Below are 24,679 nucleotides of genomic sequence, written 5' to 3' on the forward strand. Positions count from 1 at the left end.
GTTTGAGTCTAATGTCAATTTTTAAGTTTGGTGTCAACTGCATGTTTTAAAAATTTATACATTTTTTTGAAAAATTCATGCATGGTGTTCTTCATGATCTTCAAGTTGTTCTTGATAAGTCTTCTTGTTTGATCTTCATATTTTCTTGTTTTGTGTCTTTTGTTATTTTTCATATGCATTTTTGCATTCATAGTGTCTAAACATGAAAAATTTCTAAGTTTGGTGTCTTGCATGTTTTTTCTTTTCTTGAAAATTTTTCAAAAATAAGTTCTTGATGTTCATCATGATCTTCAAAGTGTTCTTGGTGTTCATCTTGACATTCATAGTGTTCTTGCATGTATCATTGGTTTGATCCAAAATTTTCATGTTTTGGGTCATATTTGTGTTTTTCTCCCTCCTCATTAAAAATTCAAAAATAAAAAAAAAATCTTTCTCTTATTTTACTCATAAAATTCAAAATCTTTGAGTTGACTTAGTCCAAAATTTTTAAAATAAGTTGTTTCTTGTAAGTCAAGTCAAGATTTCAATTTCAAAAATCTTATCTTTTCAAAATCTTTTTCAAAAATAAAATCTTTTTCATTTTTTTATTATTTTCAAAAATTTCAAAAATTGTTTTTCAAAATCTTTTTCTTAATTTTATTTCATAATTTTCGAAAACGTTACTAACAATTAATGTGATTGATTCAAAAATTTGAAGTTTGTTACTTTCTTGTTAAGAAAGGTTCAATCTTTAAATTCTAGAATCATATCTTTTAGTTTCTTGTTAATCAAGTAATCAATTTTAATTTTAAAAATTAAATCTTTTTCAAAACAAATTTCAATCATATCTTTTTAATCATATCTTTTCAAATCATATTTTTTTCAAAATCAATTTCAAAATCTTTTCTAACTTCTTATCTTTTCAAAATTTATTTTCAAATCTTTTTCAACTAACTAATTGACTTTTTGTTTGTTTTACTATTTCTTACTTTTTTCAAAACCACCTAACTACTTTTCTCTCTCTAATTTTCGAAAATTCCTCACCCTTTTTCAAAATTCTTTTAATTAACTAATTGTTTCAAATTTTAATTTTAATTTCTTCTTTTAATTTTCAAAAATCACTAACCATTTTTCAAAAACAAGTTTTGAAATTCTTTCCCTCTCATCTCTTTCTATTTATTTTATTTATTTACTAACACTTCTCTTCATCTTAAAATTCGAACCCTTTCTTCTCCTCTGTGTTCGAATTTTTCTTTTCTTCATTCTTATTCTTCTTTTCTTATACTTACATAAAGGAATCTCTATACTGTGACATAGAGGATTCCTCTTTTTTTCTGTTCTCTTCTTTTTCATATGAGTAGGAGCAAGGACAAGGACATTCTTGTTGAAGTAGATCCTGAACCTAAAAGGACACTGAAGAAGAAGCTAAGAGAAGCTAAAGCACAACAATCCAGAGAAAACCTTACAGAGAACCTCGAAAAAAAAGAGACATGGCCGCACCCAATAACAATGGTGGATGCGCAAGGAGGATGCTTAGTGATTATACTACACCTACTTCCAATTTTTATGGAAGAAGCATCTCAATCCCTGCCATTGGAGCAAACAATTTTGAGCTGAAGCCTTAACTAGTTGCTCTAATGCAACAGAACTGTAAGTTTCATGGACTTCCATCAGAAGATCCCTATCAGTTTTTAACTGAGTTCTTGCAGATCTGTGACACTGTTACGACTAATGGAGTAGATCCTGAAGTCTACAGGCTCATGCTTTTCCCTTTTGCCGTAAGAGAAAGAGCTAGAACATGGTTGGACTCACAACCTAAAGATAGCCTGGACTCTTAGGATAAGCTGGTCATGGCCTTCTTGGCCAAGTTCTTTCCTCCTCAAAAGCTGAGCAAGCTTAGAGTGGATGTTCAGACCTTCAAGCAAAAAGATGGTGAATCCCTCTATGAAGCTTGGGAAAGATACAAGCAGTTGACCAAAAAGTGTCCTTCTGACATGCTTTCAGAGTGGACCATTTTGGATATATTCTATTATGGTCTATCTGAGTTCTCTAAGATGTCATTGGACCATTCTGTAGGTGGATCCATTCACCTAAAGAAAACGCCTGCAGAAGCTCAAGAACTCATTGACATGGTTACAAATAACCAATTCATGTACACCTCTGAGAGGAATCCTGTGAATAATGGGACGCCTCAAAAGAGGGGAGTTCTTGAAATTGATGCTCTGAATGCCATATTGGCTCAGAACAAAATTTTGACTCAGCAAGTCAAAATGATTTCTCAGAGTCTGAATGGATTGCAAAACACATCCAACAGTACTAAAGAAGCATCTTCTGAAGCAGAAGCTTATGATCCTGAGAACCCTGCAATGGTAGAGGTGAATTACATGGGTGAAACCTATGGAAACACCTATAATCCCTCATGGAGAAATCATCCAAATTTCTCATGGAAGGATCAACAAAAGCCCCAACAAGGCTTTAATAATGGTGGAAGAAACAGGCTTAGCAATAGCAAGCCTTTTCCATCATTTTCTGAGTAACAGACAGAGAATTCTGAGCAGAGCCCTTCTAGCTTAACAAACATAGTCTCTGATCTATCTAAGGCCACTCTAAGTTTCATGAATGAAACAAGGTCCTCCATTAGAAATTTGGAGGCACAAGTGGGTCAGCTGAGTAAGAAAATCACTGAAACTCCTCCTAGTACTCTCCTAAGCAATACAGAAGAGAATCCAAAAAGAGAGTGCATGGCCATTGATATAATCAAAATGGCCGAACCCAAAGAAGAAGGGAAGGACGTGAATCCCAATAAGGAAGACCTCATGGGACGCCCTCCAGATAGAAAGGAGTTCCCTATTGAGGACCTAAAGGAATCTGAGGCTCATATAGAGACCATAGAGATTCCATTAAACTTCCTTCTGCCATTCATGAGCTTTGAGAACTATTCTTCCTCTAAAGAGGATGAAGATGTAACTGAAGAGTAAGTTGCTCAATATCTAGGAGTCATCATGAAGCTGAATGCCAAGTTGTTTGGTAATGAGACTTGGGAAGATGAACCTCCCTTGCTAAATTAGTGAACTAAATACATGGGTTCAGCAAACTTTACCTCAAAAGAAACAAGATCCTGGTAAATTCTTAATACCCTATACCATAGGCACCAAGAACATTGAGAAGGCTCTGTGTGACCTGGGGTTAGGTATAAATCTTATGCCACTCTCTGTAATGGAGAAACTGGGGATCTTTGAGGTACAAGCTGCAAGAATCTCGTTAGAGATGGCAGACAAATCAATAAAACAAGCTTATAGATTAGTAGAGGATGTGTTACTGAAGGTTAAAGGCCTTTACATCCCTACTGATTTCATAATCTTAGACACTGGGAAGGATGAGGATGAATGCATCATCCTTGGAAGACCTTTCCTAGCCACAGTAGGAGCTGTGATTGATGTTGACAAAGGAGAGCTAGTCCTTCAATTGAACAGGGACTACCTTGTGTTTAAAGCTCAGGGATCTTCCTCTGCAACCATGGAGAGGAAGCATCAAAGCTTCTCTCAATACAGAGTCAAACAAAGCCCCCGCAATCAAACTTTAAGTTTGGTGTTGGGAGGCCACAACCAAACTCTAAGTTTGGTGTTGAGAAGATCCCACAGTCAAACTCTAAGTTTGGTGTTGGGAGACCCTCATCATGCTCTGAATATCTGTGAAGCTCCATGAGAGCTCACTGTCAAGCTATTGAAATTAAAGAAGCGCTTATTGGGAGGCAACCCAATCTTTATTTATCTATATTTTTATTGTTATTTCATATTTTAGGTTTATGATCATGTGGAGTCACAAAACAATTGCAAAATTTAAAAATAGAATAAAAAACAGCAGAAGAAAAAGCACACCCTGAAGGAAGAGCTGTCTAGCGTATGCCAGAAACAAGCATCTGTCTGGCGTTTAACGCCAGAAACAAGCATCAGGCTGGTGTTAAACGCCAGAAACATGCTACATCTGGGTGTTTAACGCCAGAAACAAGCATCAAGCTGGCGTTTAACGCCAGAAACAAGCATCAGTTTGGCGTTAAACCTCAAGATTGCATACAGAGGGCATTTTACACGCCTAATGGGTGCAGGGATGAGAAATCCTTGACACCTTAGGATCTGTGGACCACACAGGATCACCTCAGGATCTGTGGACCCCACTGGATCCCCACCTACCCCATTTCTCTCTTCTTCACATCCGTCCACTCTTCCCCGTAAACCCCACCTACCTTCAAATTCAAAATCTCTTTCCCACCCAAACCCACCCTAAATGATCGAACCCATACCCCTCACCCTCCCCTATATAAACCCCTCCACCCTTCTCCATTTTTACACAACACAACCCTCTCTTCTCCCCCTTGGCCGAATACACACATCTCTCCCTCTCCTCCATATCTTCTTCTTCTTCTTGTATTCTTTCTTCTTTTGCTCGAGGGCGAGCAACATTCTAAGTTTGGTGTGGTAAAAGCATAGCTTTTTTATTTTTTCATAACCATTTATGGTACCTAAGGCTGGAGAAACCTCTAGAAAGAGGAAAGAGAAGGCAAAAGCTTTCACCTCCTAGTCATGGGAAATGAAGAAATTCATCTCAAAAGCCCATCAAGACCACTTCTATAAAGTTGTGGCCAAGAAAAAAGGTGATTCTTGAGGTCCCTTGTAAGCTCAAAAAGGGCAAATATCCAGAGATCCGACAAGAGATTAGAAGAAGAGGATGGGAAGTCCTCTCTAATCCCATTCAACAAGTCGGAATCTTAATGGTTCAAGAGTTCTATGCAAACGCATGGATCATTAGGAACCATGATCAAAGCATGAACCCAAACCCAAAGAATTAGCTTACAATGGTTCGAGGGAAATGCTTAGATTTCAGTTCGGAGAGCATAAGGTTGGCATTCAACTTGCCTATGATGCAAGAAGACGCACGCCCCTACACTAGAAGGGTCAACTTTGATCAAAGGTTGGACCAAGTCCTCAAGGACATATGTGTGGAAGGAGCTCAATGGAAAAGTGACTCAAAAGGCAAGCCGGTTCAATTGAGAAGACTGGACCTTAAGCCTGTGGCTAGAGGATGGTTGGAGTTCATCCAACGCTCCATCATCCCCACTAGCAACCGATCCGAAGTAACTGTGGATCGGGCCATCATGATCCATAGCATCATGATTGGAGAGGAGGTAGAAGTTCATGAAGTCATCCCTCTAGAACTCTACAAAGTAGCCAAAAAGCCCTCCACCTTGGCAAGGCTAGCTTTTCCTCATCTCATTTGCCATCTATGCAACTTAGCTAGAGTTGTCATAGAAGGAGACATCCTCATTGAAGAGGACAAGCCCATCACTAAGAAGAGGATGGAGCAAACAAGAGAGCCCATTCATGGATCTCAAGAGACGCATGAGAAAGCTCATCATCAAGAAATCCCTGAGATGCCCAAGGGATGCATTTTCCTCCAAACAACTATTGGGAACAACTGAACACTTCTATAGAAGGATTGAGTCATAACATGAACCAATTAAGGGTGGAACACCAAGAGCACTCCATCATTCTCAATGAGATTAGAGAAGATCAAAGAGCTAGGAGGGAGGAGCAACAAAGGCAAGGAAGAGACATAGAAGAGCTGAAGGACATCATTGGTCTTTCAAGAAGAAGGCGCCACCATCATTAAGGTGGACTCATTCCTTAACTTCCTTGTTCTTATCTCTTTGTTTTTCGGTTTTTGAACCTCATGTTTGTCTATGTTTGTGTCTTTATTACATGATCGTTAGTGTCTAGTGTCTATGTCTTAAGGCTATGAATAATTCCATGAATCCTTCACCTCTCTTAAATGAAAAATGTTTCTAATACAAAAGAACAAGAAGTACATGAGTTTCGAATTCATCCTTGAAATTAGTTTAATTATATTGATGTGGTGACAATATTTTTTGTTTTCTGAATGAATGCTTGAACAGTGCATATTTTTGATCATGTTGTTTATGAATGTTAAAATTGTTGGCTCTTGAAAGAATGATGAAAAAAATGTTATTGATAATCTGAAAAATCATAAAATTGATTCTTGAAGCAAGAAAAAGCAGTGAAGAACAAAGCTTGCGAAAAAAAGAAGTGGCAAAAAAAAGAGAGAAAGAAAAAGAAAAAGCAAGCAGAAAAAGCCAATAGCCCTTAAAACCAAAAGGCAAGGGTAAAAAGGATCCAAGGCTTTGAGCATCAATGGATAGGAGGGCCCAAGGAAATAAAATCCAGGCCTAAGCGGCTAAACCAAAGTTGTCCCTAACCATGTGCTTGTGGCATGCAGGTCCAAGTGAAAATTTGAGACTGAGTGGTTAAAGTCGTGATCCAAAGAAAAAAGAGTGTGCTTAAGAGCTCTGGACACCTCTAACTGGGGACTTTAGCAAAGCTGAGTTACAATCTAAAAAGGTTCACCCAGTCATGTGTCTGTGGCATTTATGTATCCGGTGGTAATACTGGAAAACAAAGTGCTTAGGGCCACGACCAAGACTCATAAAAGGAGCTGTGTTCAAGAATCAACATACTTAACTAGGAGAATCAATAACACTATCTGAACTCTGAGTTCCTATAGATGCCAATCATTCTGAACTTCAAAGGATAAAGTGAGATGCCAAAACTGTTCAGAAGCAAAAAGCTACAAGTCCCGCTCATCTAATTAGTACTAATATTCATTGATATTTTGAGATTTATAGTATATTCTCTTCTTTTTATCCTATTTGATTTTCAGTTGCTTGGGGACAAGCAACAATTAAGTTTGGTGTTGTGATGAGCGGCTAATTTATACGCTTTTTGGCATTGTTTTTAGGTAGTTTTAGTAGGATCTAGCTACTTTTAGGGATGTTTTTATTAGTTTTTATGCAAAATTCACATTTCTGGACTTCACTATGAGTTTGTGTGTTTTTCTGTGATTTCAGGTATTTTCTGGCTGAAATTGAGGGACTTGAGCAAAAATCTGATAGGAGGCTGACAAAGAACTGCTGATGCTGTTGGATTCTGACTTTCCAGCAATATATAATAGTCCATACTTTATTAAAGTATAGACGACTCAAACTGGCGTTTAACGCCAGTTCCATGTTGCATTCTGGAGTAAAACGCCAGAAACACATCACAAACCAGAGTTAAACGCCAAAAACACGTTACAACTTGGCGTTTAACCCCAAGAGAAGCCTTTGCACGTGTAAAGCTCAAGCTCAGCCCAAGCACACACCAAAGTGGGCCCCAGAAGTGGATTTCTGCACTTAGACTTATTTCTGTAAACCCTAGTAACTAGTTTAGTATAAATAGAACTTTTTACTATTGTATTCAGAGTCTTTTGATTGATCTTTAATTAGTGTATGCGATTTTAGACCTTCATGGGGGCTGGCCATTTGGCCATGCCTAGACCATCACTTATGTATTTTCAACGGTGGAGTTTCTACACACCATAGATTAAGGTGTGGAGCTCTGCAGTTCCTCGAGTATTAATGCAAAGTACTATTGTTCTTCTATTTAATTCATGCTTATTCTTATTCTAAGATATTCGCTACACTTCAACATGATGAATGTGATGATCCGTGACACTCATCATCATTCTCACCTATGAACGCGTGACTGACAACCACTTCCGTTCTACCTTAGAACGAGCGTGTATCTCTTAGCCTCCATTCCAAAAGATCGGAGTCTTCGTATTATAAGCTAGAATTATTGGCGGCCATTCCTAAGATCCGGAAAGTCAAAACCTTGTTTGTGGTATTCCGAGTAGGATCTGAGATGGAATGACTGTGACGAGCTTCAAACTCGCGAGTGTTGGGCCTAGTGACAGATGCAAAAGAATCACTAGATTCTATTCCGACATGATTGAGAACCGACAGATGATTAGTCATGCTCTGACAGAGCATTTTGACCATTTTCACTGAGAGAATGGGAAGTAGCCATTGACAATGGTGATGCCCTACATATAGCTTGCCATGGAAAAGAGTAAGAATGATTGGATGAAAGCAGTAGGAAAGTAGAGATTCAAGAGGGATAAAGCATCTCCATACACTTATCTGAAATTCCCACCAATGATTTACATAAGTATCTCTATCCTTATTTTCTGTTTATTTATCTTTTAATTATCAAAACTTTATAACCGTTTGAATCTGCCTGACTGAGATTTATAAGGTGACCATAGCTTGCTTCAAGCCGACTATCTCCGTGGGATCGACCCTTACTCACGTAAGGTATTACTTGGACGACTCAGTGCATTTGCTGGTTAGTTGTTGAAGAGCGGATATTTTATACGCTTTTTGGGGGTAATTTCATGTAGATTTTAGTATGTTTTAATTAGTTTTTAGTAGAATGTTATTAGTTTTTAGGCAAAAATGATATTTCTGGACTTTACTATGAGTTTGTGTGTTTTTCTGTGATTTCAGGTATTTTCTGGCTGAAATTGAGGGAGTTGAGCAAAAATCTGAGTTAGGCTGAAAAAGGACTGCTGATGTTGTTGGATCCTGACCTTCCTTCACTCGGAATGGATTTTTTGGAGCTACAGGAGTCCAATTGGCGTGCTCTCAACGGCGTTGGAAAGTAGACATCCAGGGCTTTCCAGAAATATATAATAGTCCATATTTTGCGCGAAGATAGATGACGTAACCTGGCGTTGAACGCCAAGTACATGCTGCTGTCTGGAGTTAAACGCCAGAAAAACGTCATGATCCGGAGTTGAACGCCCAAAACACGTTATAACTTGGAGTTCAACTCCAAGAAAGGCCTCAACTCGTGGATAGCTTTAGTCTCAGCCCCAACACACACCAAGTGGGCCCCAGAAGTGGATTTCTGCACCAATTATCTTAGTTTACTCATATTCTGTAAACCTAGGTTACTAGTTTACTATTTAAACAACCTTTAGAGATTTATCTTGTATCTCATGACATTTTCAGATCTGAATTACATACTCTTTGACGGCATGAGTCTCTAAACTCCATTGTTGGGGGTGAGGAGCTCTGCAGCGTCTCGATGAATTAATGCAATTGTTTCTATTTTACTCAACGTGTGTATGGTCCGATCTAAGATGTTTATTCGTGCTTAATTATGAAAGAGGTGATGATCCGTGACACTCATCACCTCTCTCAACCCATGAACATGTGCCTGACAATACCTCCGTTCTACATCAGACTGAATGAACTTCTCTTAGATTCCTTAATCAGAATCTTCGCGGTATAAGCTAGAATTGATGGCGGCCACTCTTGAGGATCCGGAAGGTCTAAACCTTGTCTGTGGTATTCTGAGTAGGATTCAAGGATTGAATGGCTGTGACGTGCTTCAAACTCGCGATTGCTGGGCGTGATGACAAACGCAAAAGGATCAATGGATCCTATTCCAACATGATCGAGAACCAACAGCTGATTAGCCGTGCTGTGACAGAGCACCTGGAACGTTTTCATTGAGAGGATGGGAGGTAGCCACTGACAATGGTGACACCCTACATACAGCTTGCCGTAGACGTGCTTTACAAACAATTGAGTTGAATATTACATTGCAGAAATTCAGAGGACAAAGCATCTCCAAAACTCCAACATATTTCTCATTACTGCACAACAAGTAACGATTTTATTCTCTTTTATTTTTCCAAACCAATAATCTCCGTGGGATCGACCCTTACTCACGTAAGGTATTACTTGGACGACCCAGTGCACTTGCTGGTTAGTTATGCGGATTGCAAAAAGTGTGAATGCAATTTCGTGCACCAAGTTTTTGGCGCCGTTGCCGGAGATTGTTGAGTTTGAACAATTGAAGGCATATTTTATTTCTTAGATTAGGAATAATTTATTTCTGTTGTTATAAGAGTCATTAAATTCTGATAGGATAATTTCTTTTCAAAAATTTTCAAAAATATTTTTTTTTCTTTATCAATTTTTAAATTTTTTCGTAAGTTTAGTATCCTGTTCTAAGTTTGGTGTCAATTTCATATTTTGTATGCACTTGAAAATTTTTAAAATCAACATTGAAGTTGCTGCCCATTTTGCTGGAGCTTTAGTAGTTGTTCTTGATAATTGGGTATCTTCTTTAAAATCTTTTTCAAAAATAATTTTTCTTGATTTAATCTTGTGCCAAACTTTAAGTTTGGTGTTTTCTTGTTAATCTTTTCATAATTTTCGAAAATTTATCTTGGTTTTCTAAAAATTTTAAGTTTGGTGTTCTTTCTTTTGTTCTTGGTGTTCTTGAGTCTTTATTGTGTTTTGATCTTAAAATTTTTAAGTTTGGTATCTTTTGTGTGTTTTTCTCTTTCATCATAAAATTCAAAATTCAAAAAAAATATATCTTTCTTAACTAATTTTAAACTACATTTTTTGAAATTTTTATATTGAAATTCAGATTTCAATTTCAAAATATTTTCAATTTCTTTTGTTTATTTCGTTTTTATTTTATTTTATAAAATAAATTTTTATAAAATAAATAATATTAACATACATATCATCTCCTTTATTCCATTATGGAACTAAGTGGGAATGAACAGTCCAAGAGGACTCTGGGGTCATATGCTAACCCCACTACTGCTTCATATGGGAGTAGTATCTGTATACCCTCCATTGGAGTTAGTAGCTTTGAGTTGAATCCTCAGCTCATTATCATGGTGCAGCAAAACTGCCAGTATTCCGGTCTTCCACAGGAAGAACCTACAGAGTTTCTAGCACAATTTTTACAAATTGCTGACACAGTACATGATAAGGAAGTAGATTAGGATGTCTATAGATTATTACTGTTTCCATTTGTTGTAAAAGATCAAGCTAAGAGGTGGTTAAATAACCAGCCTAAGAACAGCATAAAAACATGGAAACAGCTGTTAGAAAAATTCCTGAATCACTATTTCCCTCCAAAACGGATGACACAGCTAAGGCTAAGCATCCAAGGCTTCAAACAAGGAGATAATGAATCCCTTTATGATGCCTGGGAGAGATACAGAGAGATGCTAAGAAAATGCCCCTCTGAAATATTTTCAGAGTGGGTGCAATTAGACATCTTCTACTATGGGCTTACAGAAAAAGCTCAGATTTCTCTAGACCACTCAGCTGGTGGATCTATACATATGAGAAAAACAATTGAAGAAGCTCAAGAGCTTATTGATACAGTTGCCAGAAATCAGCATATGTACCTAAGCAGTGGACTTTCCATGAAAGAAGAAGCTAAAACAGTAACTGCTGAACTCAGTCCTGTGGATCAGGCTAATGAAATCAATCAGCAATTAGACTTTCTAACCAAGCAGCTAGCCAAATTCAAGGAAATACTACAAGAAACAAGAATGGCTAATAGGAATATGGAAGTACAGTTAAAGCAAACAGAAAAGCAACTGTCAAAATAAATAGCAGAAAAATGCCAAGCAGTTCAATTAAGAAGTGGGAAAACATTAAATACCTCACTTCAAAGCAGCAGGAAGCCAAGAAATGAACAAATGGCTACTCAAAACCCCTCTGAGGACAATCAGAGCCCAGAGAGGAATGAGGCTGGCGCTAAATGCCCAGCCCATGCTCATTTCTGGCGTTCAACGCCCGAAACAAGCATGAATCCGGCGTTGAACGCCCAAGGGAAGCTCAGTTCTGGCGTTCAAATGCCAGTAACAAATAAGGAGTTGGCGTCTAACGCCACTCCAGCTTCCACCCCTGGCATTCAAACACCAATGGGGGATCAGTCACATACAAGTGCTGATAACAACCTTCCTAAAAAGGCTTCTCAACCCACTTCTGTAAGTAATAAACCTGCAGCAACCAAGGTTGAGGAATATAAAGCCAAAATGCCTTATCCTCAAAAACTCCGCCAAGTAGAACAGGATAAGCAATTTGCTCGCTTTGCAGACTATCTCAGGACTCTTGAAATAAAGATTCCGTTTGCAGAAGCACTTGAGCAAATACCCTCTTATGCTAAGTTCATGAAAGAGATCTTAAGTCATAAGAAGGATTGGAGGGAAACTGAAAAAGTCTACCTCACTACAGTGCATTCATTCTAAAAAGCTTACCTGAGAAGCTTAAAGATCCCGGGAGCTTTATGATACCATGCACATTAGAGGGTACTTGTACCAAGCAAGCTTTATGTGATCTTGGGGCAAGTATCAACCTAATACCTGCATCTACTATCAGAAAGCTTGGTTTGACTGAAGAAATCAAACCAACCAGGATATGTCTTCAACTTGCTGATGGTTCCATTAAATACCCATCAGGCGTGATTGAAGACATGATTGTCAAGGTAGGGCCATTTGCCTTTCCTACTGACTTTGTGGTGCTGGAAATAGAGGAGCACAAGAGTGCAACTCTTATTCTAGGAAGACCTTTCCTAGCAACTGGCCGAACCCTCATTGACGTCCAAAAAGGGGAAGTAACTTTGAGAGTCAATGAGGAGGAGTTTAAGTTGAATGTTGTCAAAGCCATGCAACACCCAGACACCCCAAATGACTGCATGAGTGTTGATATTATTGACTCTCTGGTAAGAGAAGTCAATATGGCTGAGAGTCTCGAATCAGAGCTAGAGGACATCTTTAAAGATGTTCAGCCTGATTTGGAGGAATCAGAGAAAATAATAGAACCTCTGAAAATTCCTCAGGAAGAGGAGAAACCTCCTAAACCCGAGCTCAAACCATTACCACCATCCCTAAAATATGCATTCCTGGGAGAAGGTGACACCTTTCCTGTAATCATAAGCTCTACCTTAGAGCCACAGGAAGAGGAAGCACTAATTCAAGTGCTAAGGACACACAAGACAGCTCTTGGGTGGTCCATCAGTGATCTTAAGGGCATTAGCCCAGCCAGATGCATGCACAAAATCTTACTGGAGGGTGACGCCAAGCCAGTGGTTCAACCACAAAGGCGGCTAAATCCAGCCATGAAGGAGGTGGTGCAGAAAGAGGTCACTAAGTTACTAGAGGCTGGGATTATTTATCCTATTTCTGACAGCCCCTGGGTAAGCCCTGTCCAAGTCGTCCCTAAGAAAGGTGGCATGACAGTGGTTCACAATGAAAAAAATGAACTGGTTCCTACAAGAACAGTTATAGGGTGGCGTATGTGTATTGATTATAGAAGGCTCAATACAGCCACCAGAAAGGATCATTTTCCTTTACCATTCATAGACCAAATGCTAGAAAGACTAGCAGGTCATGAATACTACTGCTTCCTGGATGGATATTCAGGTTATAATCAAATTGCAGTAGATCCCCAGGATCAGGAGAAAACGGCATTCACATGTCCATCTGGAGTATTTGCATACAGAAGGATGCCATTTGGCCTATGCAATGCATCTGCAACCTTTCAGAGGTGCATGCTCTCAATTTTCTCTGATATGGTGGAAAAATTTCTGGAAGTCTTCATGGATGACTTTTCAGTATTTGGAGACTCATTCAGCTCCTGACTTAACCATTTAGCACTTGTTCTGAAAAGATGCCAAGAGACTAACCTGATTTTAAACTGGGAAAATGTCACTTTATGGTGACTGAAGGAATTGTCCTTGGGCACAAAATCTCGAACAAGGGAATAGAGGTGGATCAAGCTAAGGTAGAGGTAATTGAAAAATTACCACCACCTGCCAATGTTAAGGCAATCAGAAGCTTTCTGGGGCATGCATGATTCTATAGGAGGTTTATAAATGATTTTTCAAAAATTGCCAAACCTCTGAGCAACCTGCTAGCTGCTGACACGCCATGTATCTTTGATAAAGAGTGTCTGCAGGCATTTGAGACTCTGAAAGCTAAGTTGGTCACAGCACCAATCATCTCTGCACTAGACTGGACATTACCATTTGAATTAATGTGTGATGCCAGTGACCATGCCATTGGTGCAGTACTGGGACAGAGGCATGACAAGCTTCTGCACGTCATTTACTATGCCAGCCGTGTTCTAAATGACGCACAGAAGAACTACACAACCACAGAAAAAGAGTTACTTGCAGTGGTTTACGCCATTGACAAATTCAGATCCTATTTGGTAGGATCAAAAGTGATTGTGTACACTGATCATGCTGCTCTTAAATATCTACTCACAAAGCAGGATTCAAAACCCAGACTTATAAGTTGGGTGTTGCTTCTGCAAGAGTTTGATATAGAAATAAGAAACAGAAAAGGGACAGAAAACCAAGTAGCAGATCACCTGTCCCGAATAGAACCAGTAGAAAGGGCGTCCCTCCCTCCCACTGAGATCTCTGAAACTTTTCCGGATGAGCAACTCTTTGCCATCCAGGAAGTGCCATGGTTTGCAGATATTGCAAACTACAAGGCAGTGAGATTCATACCCAAAGAGTACAGTAGGCTGCAATCAAAGAAATTGATCACAGATGCAAAGTACTATCTTTGGGATGAACCATATCTCTTCAAGAGATGTGCAGACGGAGTAATCCGTAGATGTGTGCCAAAGGAAGAAGCGCAGAAGATTCTATGGCACTGCCATGGATCACATTATGGAGGACATTTTGGAAGTGAGCGAACAACCACAAGAGTCCTCCAATGTGGCTTCTACTGGCCTACTCTCTATAAAGATTCCCGAGCATTTATACTTAATTGTGACAGTTGCCAAAGATCTGGCAATCTGCCTCACAGTTATGCCATGCCTCAACAAGGAATCTTGGAGATTGAGTTGTTTGATGTATGGGGTATTGACTTCATGGGACCTTTCCCACCATCATACTCAAACACTTATATTCTGGTGGCAGTGGATTATGTATCCAAATGGGTGGAGGCTATTGCAACACCCACTAATGACACTAAAACAGTGTTAAAATTCCTCCAGAAACACATCTTCAGCAGATTTGGTACCCCTAGAGTATTAATCAATGATGGGGGTAGTCATTTCTGCAATAAACAACTTTACTCTGCCTTGGTTCGTTATGGAGTCAGCCACAGGGTAGCCACTCCATACCATCCTCAGACCAATGGACAAGCTGAAGTCTCAAATAGAGAACTCAAAAGAATCCTGGAACGGACTGTAATTAACCGTAGAAGGGATTGGGCAAGAAGCTTGGATGATGCTCTGTGGGCATACAGAACAACATTCAAGACCCCTATAGGGACCTCTCCATACCAGCTTGTATATGGAAAGGCATGTCACTTGCCAGTGGAACTGGAACACAAGGCCTACTGGGCAACCAGATTCCTGAACCTTGATGCCAAGTTAGCTGGAGAAAAACGTTTACTCCAGCTAAATGAGCTAGAGGAATTTAGACTCAATGCTTTCGAGAATGCAAAATTATACAAAGAGAAAGCGAAAAGATGGCATGATAAGAAATTGTCATCCAGAGTCTTTGAGCCGGGGCAGAAAGTTCTGCTATTTAATTCTAGGCTCAAATTATTCCCTGGGAAATTAAAATCCCGGTGGAGAGGCCCGTATGTGATTACAAGTGTATCACCATATGGATACGTAGAGCTTCAGGATAATGACTCTAACAAAAAGTTCATTGTTAATGGACAAAGAGTTAAACATTATCTTGAAGGCAATTTTGAGCAAGAATGCTCAAAACTGAGACTTGATTAAAAGCTCAGTAACAGTCCAGCTAATGACATTAAAGAAGCGCTTGCTGGGAGGCAACCTAGCCATTCATAAAATTTAATTGTATTTTTCTTTTCTAATTGATTAAGTTTTACAGCTAGATGCCAGAGTATCTTCAAAAGGTGAAATAGAAATTGATTGAAGTCACAAAGTTACAAGGAAATTTGGAAAGCTTACTGGCATAAAAAAAAAGCCAGTAAGAAACGTTTTGGGCGTTGAATGCCCAAAAGAAGCACCCACTGGGCGTTCAACGCCAGTAAGGGTAGCCATCTGGGCGTTAAACGCCAGAAGGGAGCACCTTCTGGGCATTGAACGCCAGAAAGAAGCACCTTCTGGGCATTTAACGCCAGATTGATAGCATCCTGGGCGTTCAGAAAAACGCCCAGTGACAAAGGACTTCCTGGCGTTCAATGCCAGAAAGAAGCAGCAGCTGGGCGTTGAACGCCCAGGAGAAGCAACATTTGGGCGTTAAACGCCCAAAACATGCAGCGTTTGGGCGTTTAACGCCAGGATGGTGGGGAGGAGGTAAAATTCGTTTTTCTTCAAAAATTTTCTAATTTTTATGTTTCAATTCATGATTTCTTGCATTAACATGTTTCCAAATATCATCCTTCAATTTCAAAAATTTTAATCCTAATTTCTAAAATCTCTAATTTCTGAAATCCCTATTTCAAAGATTTTACATGCATTTTAATTCATAAGGACAAGTGATTTTCAATCCAATCCAACTCTTTTTCCAATTTCTTTTCAAACTTCTTTATCTTTTAAAATCTTTTTCAAATTATATATTTCAAATTTATTTTTAAATATCATTCATATCTTTTTAAATTATATCCTTTTCTTATCATGTTTATCTTTTATAAATCATATCTTTTATCTTATATCCTTTTTCTTATTTTCGAATTCCCACCCCCTCCCTTTATAACCACTTTCGGCGCCCCTCTCACCATCCACCATTCCACACTTGCTCTCCTCCTATTCCCCTTCTCTCTTTTCTTTTGCTTGAGGACAGGCAAACCTCTAAGTTTGGTGTGCTTATCCGTGATCACAAAAACATTCTCACTTTGATCATGGCCCCTAAAGGAAAACAACCCAACCCAAGAGGCAAGAAAGAGAATATTCCAAAGCCACTTTGGAATCAAGGGAAGTTCTTAACTAAAGAACATTCAGACCACTACTACAAAATAATGAGTCACAGATCAGTGATCCCGGAAGTTAAATTTGACCTGAAGGAAGATGAATATCCGGAGATCCAAGAGCAAATTCGAAACAGGAACTGGGAAATCCTAGCCAATCCTGAAACGAAAGTGGGAAGGAACATGGTTCAGGAGTTCTATGCTAATCTATGGCAGACAGACAGGCAAAGAATAATTGGAGCTGCTCTCTATGACCATCGGACCTTAGTCAGAGGAAAGATTGTTCATATCCATCCTGACAAAATCAGGGAGATCTTTAAGCTCCCTCAACTGAAAGATGACCCAGACTCCTTTAATAGGAGAATGATGAGGGTAAATAAAGGTCTGGACAAGATTCTAGAGGATATATGCATCCCCGAAGCCAGGTGGACCACCAGCACGACTGGCATCCCAAATCAACTCAAAAGAGAAGATCTCAAACCAGTAGCCAGAGGCTGGCTGGATTTTATTGGGCGTTCCATATTACCCACCAGCAACCGTTCTGAAGTTACTGTTAAAAGAGCAGTGATGATTCACTGCATCATGTTGGGAAAAGAAGTAGAAGTTCATCAACTGATCTCGTGTGAATTATACAAAATAGCAAACAAGAATTCCAAGGACGCCAGATTGGCCTATCCAAGCTTAATTTCTATGCTCTGCAGAGATGCCGGAGTGAAGATGGGAATAACAGAGTATATCTCAGTTGAAAGGCCAATCACTAGAATATCAATGGACAGACAACAGTTGCAGGATGATCCAATCAAGAGGAGAGCACAGGAAGTCCTCCCAGAACTTCCTCAATTCGAATATTGGGAACATCTTGAAGCATCTATTTCCAAATTGCAAGAAGCTATGAACCAAATAAAGGAAGAACAGAACAATCAAAGCAGCATGCTTTGCAAACTGCTTAAGGAACAAGAAGAGCAAGGGCGTGATTTAAGGGAGCTGAAGCGCCAGAAATTAATCCTTGAAGGACCAAGCATCCCACAGATCAGAGGAACATCTACTTCCCAAAACACAGGTTGTTGAGATCTAATGTTAGCTTTAACTCTGTGATAGTGTTATTATAGAAATTTACCTTAGGAAATATATATAGTAGTAGTAGTAGTAGTAATTAGTATATCTATTCTGGTTCTATTTCCAATTAAGTTATAATTTATTTTTCTCATCATCATCAGGCATGAATAAAATAGTAGATAATTAGAATAAAGAAGTAATTTATTTTCAAGTTCTTAATAATAAAAATCATAATTAACTATATGTGGTGGCAACACTTTTTGTTCTCTGAATGAATGCTTGAATAGTGCATAATTTTTATCTTGAATTTTATGAATATTGGCTCCTGAAAGAATGAGGAACACGAAAAATATTATTGATGATCTGAAAAATCATGAAATTGATTCTTGAAGCAAGAAAAAGCAGTTCAAAAAAAAATTTTTTTGTTACAAGAAATCATTGGATTAAGAAAAGGAATAAAAGCCAACAGCCCTTAAAACCAAAAGGCAAGGGTGAAAAGGATCCAAGGCTTTGAGCATCAGTGGATAGGAGGGCCCAAGGAAGTAATTCCAGGCCTAAGCGGCTAAATCAAGCTGTCCCTAACCATGTGCTTGTGGCATGCAGGTCCAAGTGAAAAGCTTGAGACTGTGGTTAAAGTCGTGATCCAAAGCAAAAAGAGTGTGCTTAAGAGCTCTCGACACCTCTAACTGGAGACTTTAGCAACGCTGAGTCACAATCTGAAAAGGTTCACCCAGTCAGGTGTCTATGGCATTTATGTATCCGGTGGTAATACTGGAAAACAAAGTGCTTAGGGCCACGGCCAAGACTCATAAAGTAACTGTGTTCAAGAATCAACATACTACACTAGGAGAATCAATAATACTATCTGAATTCTGAGTTCCTATGGATGCCAATCATTCTGAATTTCAAAGGATAGAGGGAGATGCCAAAACTATTCAGAAACAAAAAGCTACAAGCCCTGCTCATCTAATAAGAATCTGAGCTTCATTTAAAACTCTAAGATATTATTACTTCTTAAATTCTTTTTCATCCTATTTTATTTATCTAGTTGCTTGAGGACAAGCAACAGTTTAAGTTTGGTGTTGTGATGAGCGGATATTTTATACGCTTTTTGGGGGTAATTTCATGTAGATTTTAGTATGTTTTAATTAGTTTTTAGTAGAATGTTATTAGTTTTTAGGCAAAAATCATATTTCTGGACTTTACTATGAGTTTGTGTGTTTTTCTGTGATTTCAGGTATTTTCTGGCTGAAATTGAGGGAGTTGAGCAAAAATCTGAGTTAGGCTGAAAAAGGACTGCTGATGCTGTTGGATCCTGACCTCCCTGCACTCGGAAAATATTTTTTGGAGCTACAGGAGCCAATTGGCGCGCTTTCAACGGCGTTGGAAAGTAGACATCCAGGGCTTTCCAGCAATATAGACGACATAACTTGGCATTGAACGCCAAGTACATGCTGCTGTCTGGAGTTAAACGCCAGAAAAATGTCATGATCCGGAGTTGAACGCCCAAAACACGTTATAACTTGGAGTTCAACTCCAAGAAAGGCCTCAACTCGTGGATAGCTTTAGTCTCAGCCCCAGCACACACCAAGTGGGCCCTAGAAGTGGATTTCTGCACCAATTATCTTAGTTTACTCATATTCTGTAAACCTAGGTTACTAGTTTACTATTTAAACAACTTTTAGAGATTTATCTTGTACCTCATGACATTTTCAGATCTGAATTACATACTCTTTGACGGCATGAGTCTCTAAACTCCATTGTTGGGGGTGAGGAGCTCTGCAGCATCTCGATGAATTAATGCAATTGTTTCTATTTTACTCAACGTGTGTATGGTCCGATCTAAGATGTTTACACTCATCACCTCCTTCAACCCATGAACGTGTGCATGACAACACCTCCGTTCTACATTAGACTGAATGAACTTCTCTTAGATTCCTTAATCAGAATCTCCGCGGTATAAGCTAGAATTGATGGCGGCCACTCTTGAGGATCCGGAAGGTCTAAACCTTGTCTGTGGTATTCTGAGTAGGATTCAAGGATTGAATGGCTGTGACGCGCTTCAAACTCGCGATTGCTGGGCGTGATGACAAACGCAAAAGGATCAATGGATCCTATTCCAACATGATCGAGAACCAACAGCTGATTAGCCGTGCTGTGACAGAGCACCTGGAACGTTTTCACTGAGAGGATGGGAGGTAGCCACTGACAATGGTGACACCCTACATACAGCTTGCCGTAGACGTGCTTTACAAACAATTGAGTTGAATATTACATTGCAGAAATTCAGAGGACAAAGCATCTCCAAAACTCCAACATATTTCTCATTACTGCACAACAAGTAACGATTTTATTCTCTTTTATTTTTCCAATCTAATAATTCCAACTGATAATTTTAATTAATATCCTGACTATGATTCACGTTTGAAAGCACCAAGTTGTTGGAGCCATTGTTGATGATCACAATTTTGCCCACCACTACGCTATTTTAGAAAATACTTTTCAGAAATTCTTAACTGGCATTTATCCGTCCATCTCAAACCTTTTCAGAATTGGAGTGTCATTAGCCCCACTCAGTTGTTAGACATGAGCTTAAATGAACACTCAAGTCTTGGGCGTTTTCTTTTCTTGGTCTTATATTGTTTTAGTTGCTTGAGGACAAGCAACAGTTTAAGTTTGGTGTTGTGATGCGTGAGCATCTTGTACCTTTTTTCTTATCATTTTCTAGTTGCTTTTAGTTAGATTTTATTTAGTTTTACTTAATTTTAGTGCATAAATCCTCTTTGGATGCTACTTTGAGTTATTTTTAGTGTTTTTATAAATTCAGGTGAAATTTGGAGCAGTTTAGTAGAGTTTAAAGCTAAAAATAGAAAAGCTGGCAGCCCCCCCAGGCCCCAGGGCACTAAATGCCCAGCCAGCGTTCAGCACCAGCAGCATGTGCGAAAGTGCTCCCCTTTGGGCGTAAAATGCCCAAATTGGCGTTTAACACCAACAAGTTGAATTCGAATGTGAAGGCCCACTCTTGGAGCATCTCTAGTGGATTTAGCATTTGGTATTAGTTATATTTTATTTTTTTGTAATTTTTATTTACAAGCAATATCTTTTAGTTTTAGGAATTATTATATCATTTTATTTTTCGTATCAAATTAGGTTAGTATAAAAGGGAAAAAGATCTCTTGTATTCGGATCTTCGCACCTTTCCGCACATTTTCAGAACCTTAATTTCTTTGTAAGTCATGAGCAACTAAACCTCTTGGTTAAGGTTAGGAGCTCTGTTTACTTCTATGGATTAGAACTATGGCCTTTCTATTTTAATTTATGCATTGAATCAATTTCAATAATTGTTTGCATTCTTAATCTTATGAATTTGGGTGGAATGAGGGTATGACCTTTATTCTACATGAGTTCTTATGAATCTCGAGAGAGTTTTCTCGGTTAAATTAAAGCTTGAAAACAAATTCCTCCTAAATCGCTAATTACATGAACTAATTGGGATATGTGATATATAATTCTGTTAGTTTTGGGTAATTAGGGTTTATGTGGCTATAAACTAATTTTTGAACTTAACCCTCTAATCGGAATTAAGTGACCATGAGAGTGGCGGTTAATGAAGGTTAGAGGAGGCTAAATCACTAACAGATTAGGGTTTAGACATTTACAGTTTACCATGAAATTAATCATGCATTGTTAAAATAGTTGGTAAGAACTTTTAATCCAGAAAAGTAAACATCTCCAAAGCCTTAACTATTTTCTCATACTGTTTTTAAACCAAACCCTGTATTTGCTCTCTTTATTTGTTTATTTATTGTTTTATGCGAATTTCAACCATCAAAACCCTTTTGTTTCTATTCGCCTAACTAAGTCCAACTGGAAAATCATTGTTGCTTAGTCCAAAAATCCTCATGATATCGACCCTCATTCACCTAAGGTATTACTTGGATGACCCGGTGTACTTGCTGGTTAAGTTGTGGGAATCTCGAATTCCCGAACCAGGCATACAGAATGTGATTTTGTAATTTTTGGGGTTGTGGGCTGAAATTATTTTGAAGGGTTTAGGGACAACCCTAGGGTGTTGTGCTCAATTGAAATCACTACTATTTCCGGATAATACCATTGGATTGTTATCTGAGTAGGGTTAATAAGTTAGAAGGTTACTAAGGGCAGCGTGCACATGTGCGCGATTGTTAGAGACATAATAATAAACTACCATTTGTACGCATGAATTTTGTGAATGCTTACAAAAATATTCATCAAACAAAGAAACTAACGTTGTACCCATGAAAGATGGGTTTTGTTACGGACCCGGTTCTTGGGTCCCCCAACTCGGAGCAACTTCCGACCCGAATACCTGGGCCCCCATCCCCCTCGTAGTCCAAACCGGCCCTGCAATTCCCAACCAATATTCAAATCAAATACCCCTTTATCTTCATTGATAAGATAGTATAACTATCCCGAGCTATATAAAGGGGAGCCAGAGGCCCCCCAGGTATGTTACTCATTCCACACACCTTACACCTTTCAGATCTATTCTGACTTAGGCGTTGGAGTGTCTTTGCAGGTACCACTCCCCGCCGCTCCAATTAGATCATCCGACAACCATCTCGACTCGTAAGTCCCCGATCCATCTCACTACCCATACTAGAGACTTCTAGTACATTGGCGCCGTCTGTGGGGACTGCCAAGTCATGGCGGCATGATGGAGAATCTCAAGGAGCAATCCTCAAGCCATCACCATGACTCAAACTCACGAAGCCCAACCCCTAAACTAAGGGATATCATTCCTCTCACCCATGGGAAGATAACAAGCACCGTGCACCACCAACCAATCCCGGTCCAGTGAGAACAGAAGGAGGACAACTGGCAGACCGTTGAAGGCCGAGCACCCGACAGCCTAGGAGAAAAAGCAATCCAGATAATCCAAGAGCTTTGCCTTAGAGTGCAAAACCTCGAGGGCCAAGTCACATCCAAGTAGCAATATCACCCGAAACACGCAAGTCAAGCAACCTCTAGAACCCAATCGCATCGTGAGACTAGAAACAACAGGTCACCCGATGAACAACAATGGAAACGACGTAACCACAACGTCTCCAGAGATCTGGAACACCAATGCGACGAGGACGACCGAAGACACTGTTGAGATGTCAAGCGAACACGAAGAAAGCATGTGATAATAGGAGCCACCCCATTCATCGAGAAAATCCTGAAAGCCAAACTCCCAAAAGGTTTGACAAACCCACTAACATGAAGTATGACGGCACCAAAGATCCCTAGGAATACTGATGCATGAGCATTTTCCTTATCTTTTCTTAGTGAATTTGCATATGAAATTGTTGAATTATATCAAGATTTAGGTGTTTTAAGCCACCATGAATGCTACTTTGAGTTGTTGTGCAATTTGATTTGTTATAGGTAGCATTCAGGCAAGTTTGACAAAGTTCATGTTAAAAAAAAAGAAAGAAAATGGATGTTGTCAACCCTAACCTTTTTGCATTCCAATGAGTGTAACGTTAGCTATAGAGGTCCAATTGACGCGGTTCTAGTGGCCTTCGAAAACCAACTTCTAGAACTTTGCAATGATATATAATAGTCTATACTTTTCATCTGGCATCATGGCGTCAAATGCCACCAACCCAAGTTTGGCGCCAAGATCACAAGAACCTCCACATTTGCTTCGGCCATCCTGGCACCAAACGCTAGAAACCCCAAGTTTGGCACCAGGAACGTGGAATTGCATGCATTGTTACGTGAACATGGTGTCAAACTTCATTCAGCTCTAGTTTGGCGCTAGAATGCTGATTTTAAAGGGCTTCCCTGTGATCTTCACTAAATCTTTTGATTTAATTTAGTCTTTTAAAATTAGTTTTAATTAGGAAAAGATATTTTTAGGTTTTAGAAATTATATTTTGCATTTATGAGGATTAGATATAAAAGGAGAAGATATTCTGACCTAGGACTACTTCTCCTCTTCTGCACTTTACACTTTTCTCTACTAGGGTTTCCAAACCATGAGCAACTAAACCTCCATTGTTAAGGTTAGGAGCTCTATTTATTTGGATAGATTAATAACTATTGTTTTCTACTTCTTATTAATGCATTGATTTATATTCAAGAATCTATTTCATGCTTTATCCTTGTTGAATCTATTTCATGCTTCCCTGTATTGGAAAATAACTCTTTTCTAAATTGAATTCTTGTTGAATCTTGAGAAGTTATCTCACCTGAATAATAACTTGAAACTGAATTCTCATAACTCTATAATTATCTGAATTTAATGTGATACATGACATATAATCATATCACCTTTGGATCTTTAGGGTTTTTTGTGGCTATAAACTAAGGTTTGAACTTAAACCCTCTAATTAGATTAAGTGACCAAGGAATTGATGGTTAATTGAGTTAGAAAAGGATTAAATTACCAAGGAATTGGAATCTAATCACTTCAAGTTGCTATGAATTAAAATCCTTACAAAATCAAATTGGTTAATAAGAATTGTTAATGTAGAAAAGTAAATATCTCCAAAACCTTAACTATTTTCTCATGTAATTCTGACAACCAATTTACTGTTTGCTTTCTTAACTCTTCTAAATTACTGTTTAATGATATTTGAACTCAAAATAGTCCTTTTTGCTTGCCTGGAAAAGTGAACCACTCAACCATTATTGTTTGATCCATCAATCCTCGTGGGATCGACCCTAACCCACCTTAGATATTACTTGGTATGATCCGGTGCACTTGCCGGTTCAGTTGTGGTATTCTAACATTCACAACAAGTTTTTGGCGCCGTTACTGAGAATTGACTGTGATTAACAACTACCCGTTGTTTGATTACCTAGATTAGATAATTTTTCTTTTTCAATTAGTTATCTTTTATTATTAATTTATTATTTTTATATTCTTTTTCTTTTATTCCTTCAGTTTCATTCCCCTCCCCTGTTTTCCTTTTCCTTTTTATTTTATTATTATTTAGTTTCAATTTTATATTAAAAAAAAACATTCGTTCTCTTTTCTTATAATTATATTCCT

The 24,679-nt window shown here is 38.6% G+C and overlaps 1 non-coding gene across 1 annotated transcript; it reads right to left on the bottom strand.

Annotated features, from left to right (window-relative positions):
- Positions 1 to 1,871: 1,871 nt before the first annotated feature.
- LOC112708641 (small nucleolar RNA R71) lies at positions 1,872 to 1,979 on the bottom strand. The gene has a single exon (XR_003156486.1). It is a non-coding gene; the product is annotated as a small nucleolar RNA R71 (small nucleolar RNA).
- Between the last annotated feature and the right edge of the window lie 22,700 nt (positions 1,980 to 24,679).

Source organism: Arachis hypogaea, chromosome 8 (assembly GCF_003086295.3).
Source record: "Arachis hypogaea cultivar Tifrunner chromosome 8, arahy.Tifrunner.gnm2.J5K5, whole genome shotgun sequence".
Classification (NCBI taxonomy): Eukaryota; Viridiplantae; Streptophyta; class Magnoliopsida; order Fabales; family Fabaceae; genus Arachis; species Arachis hypogaea.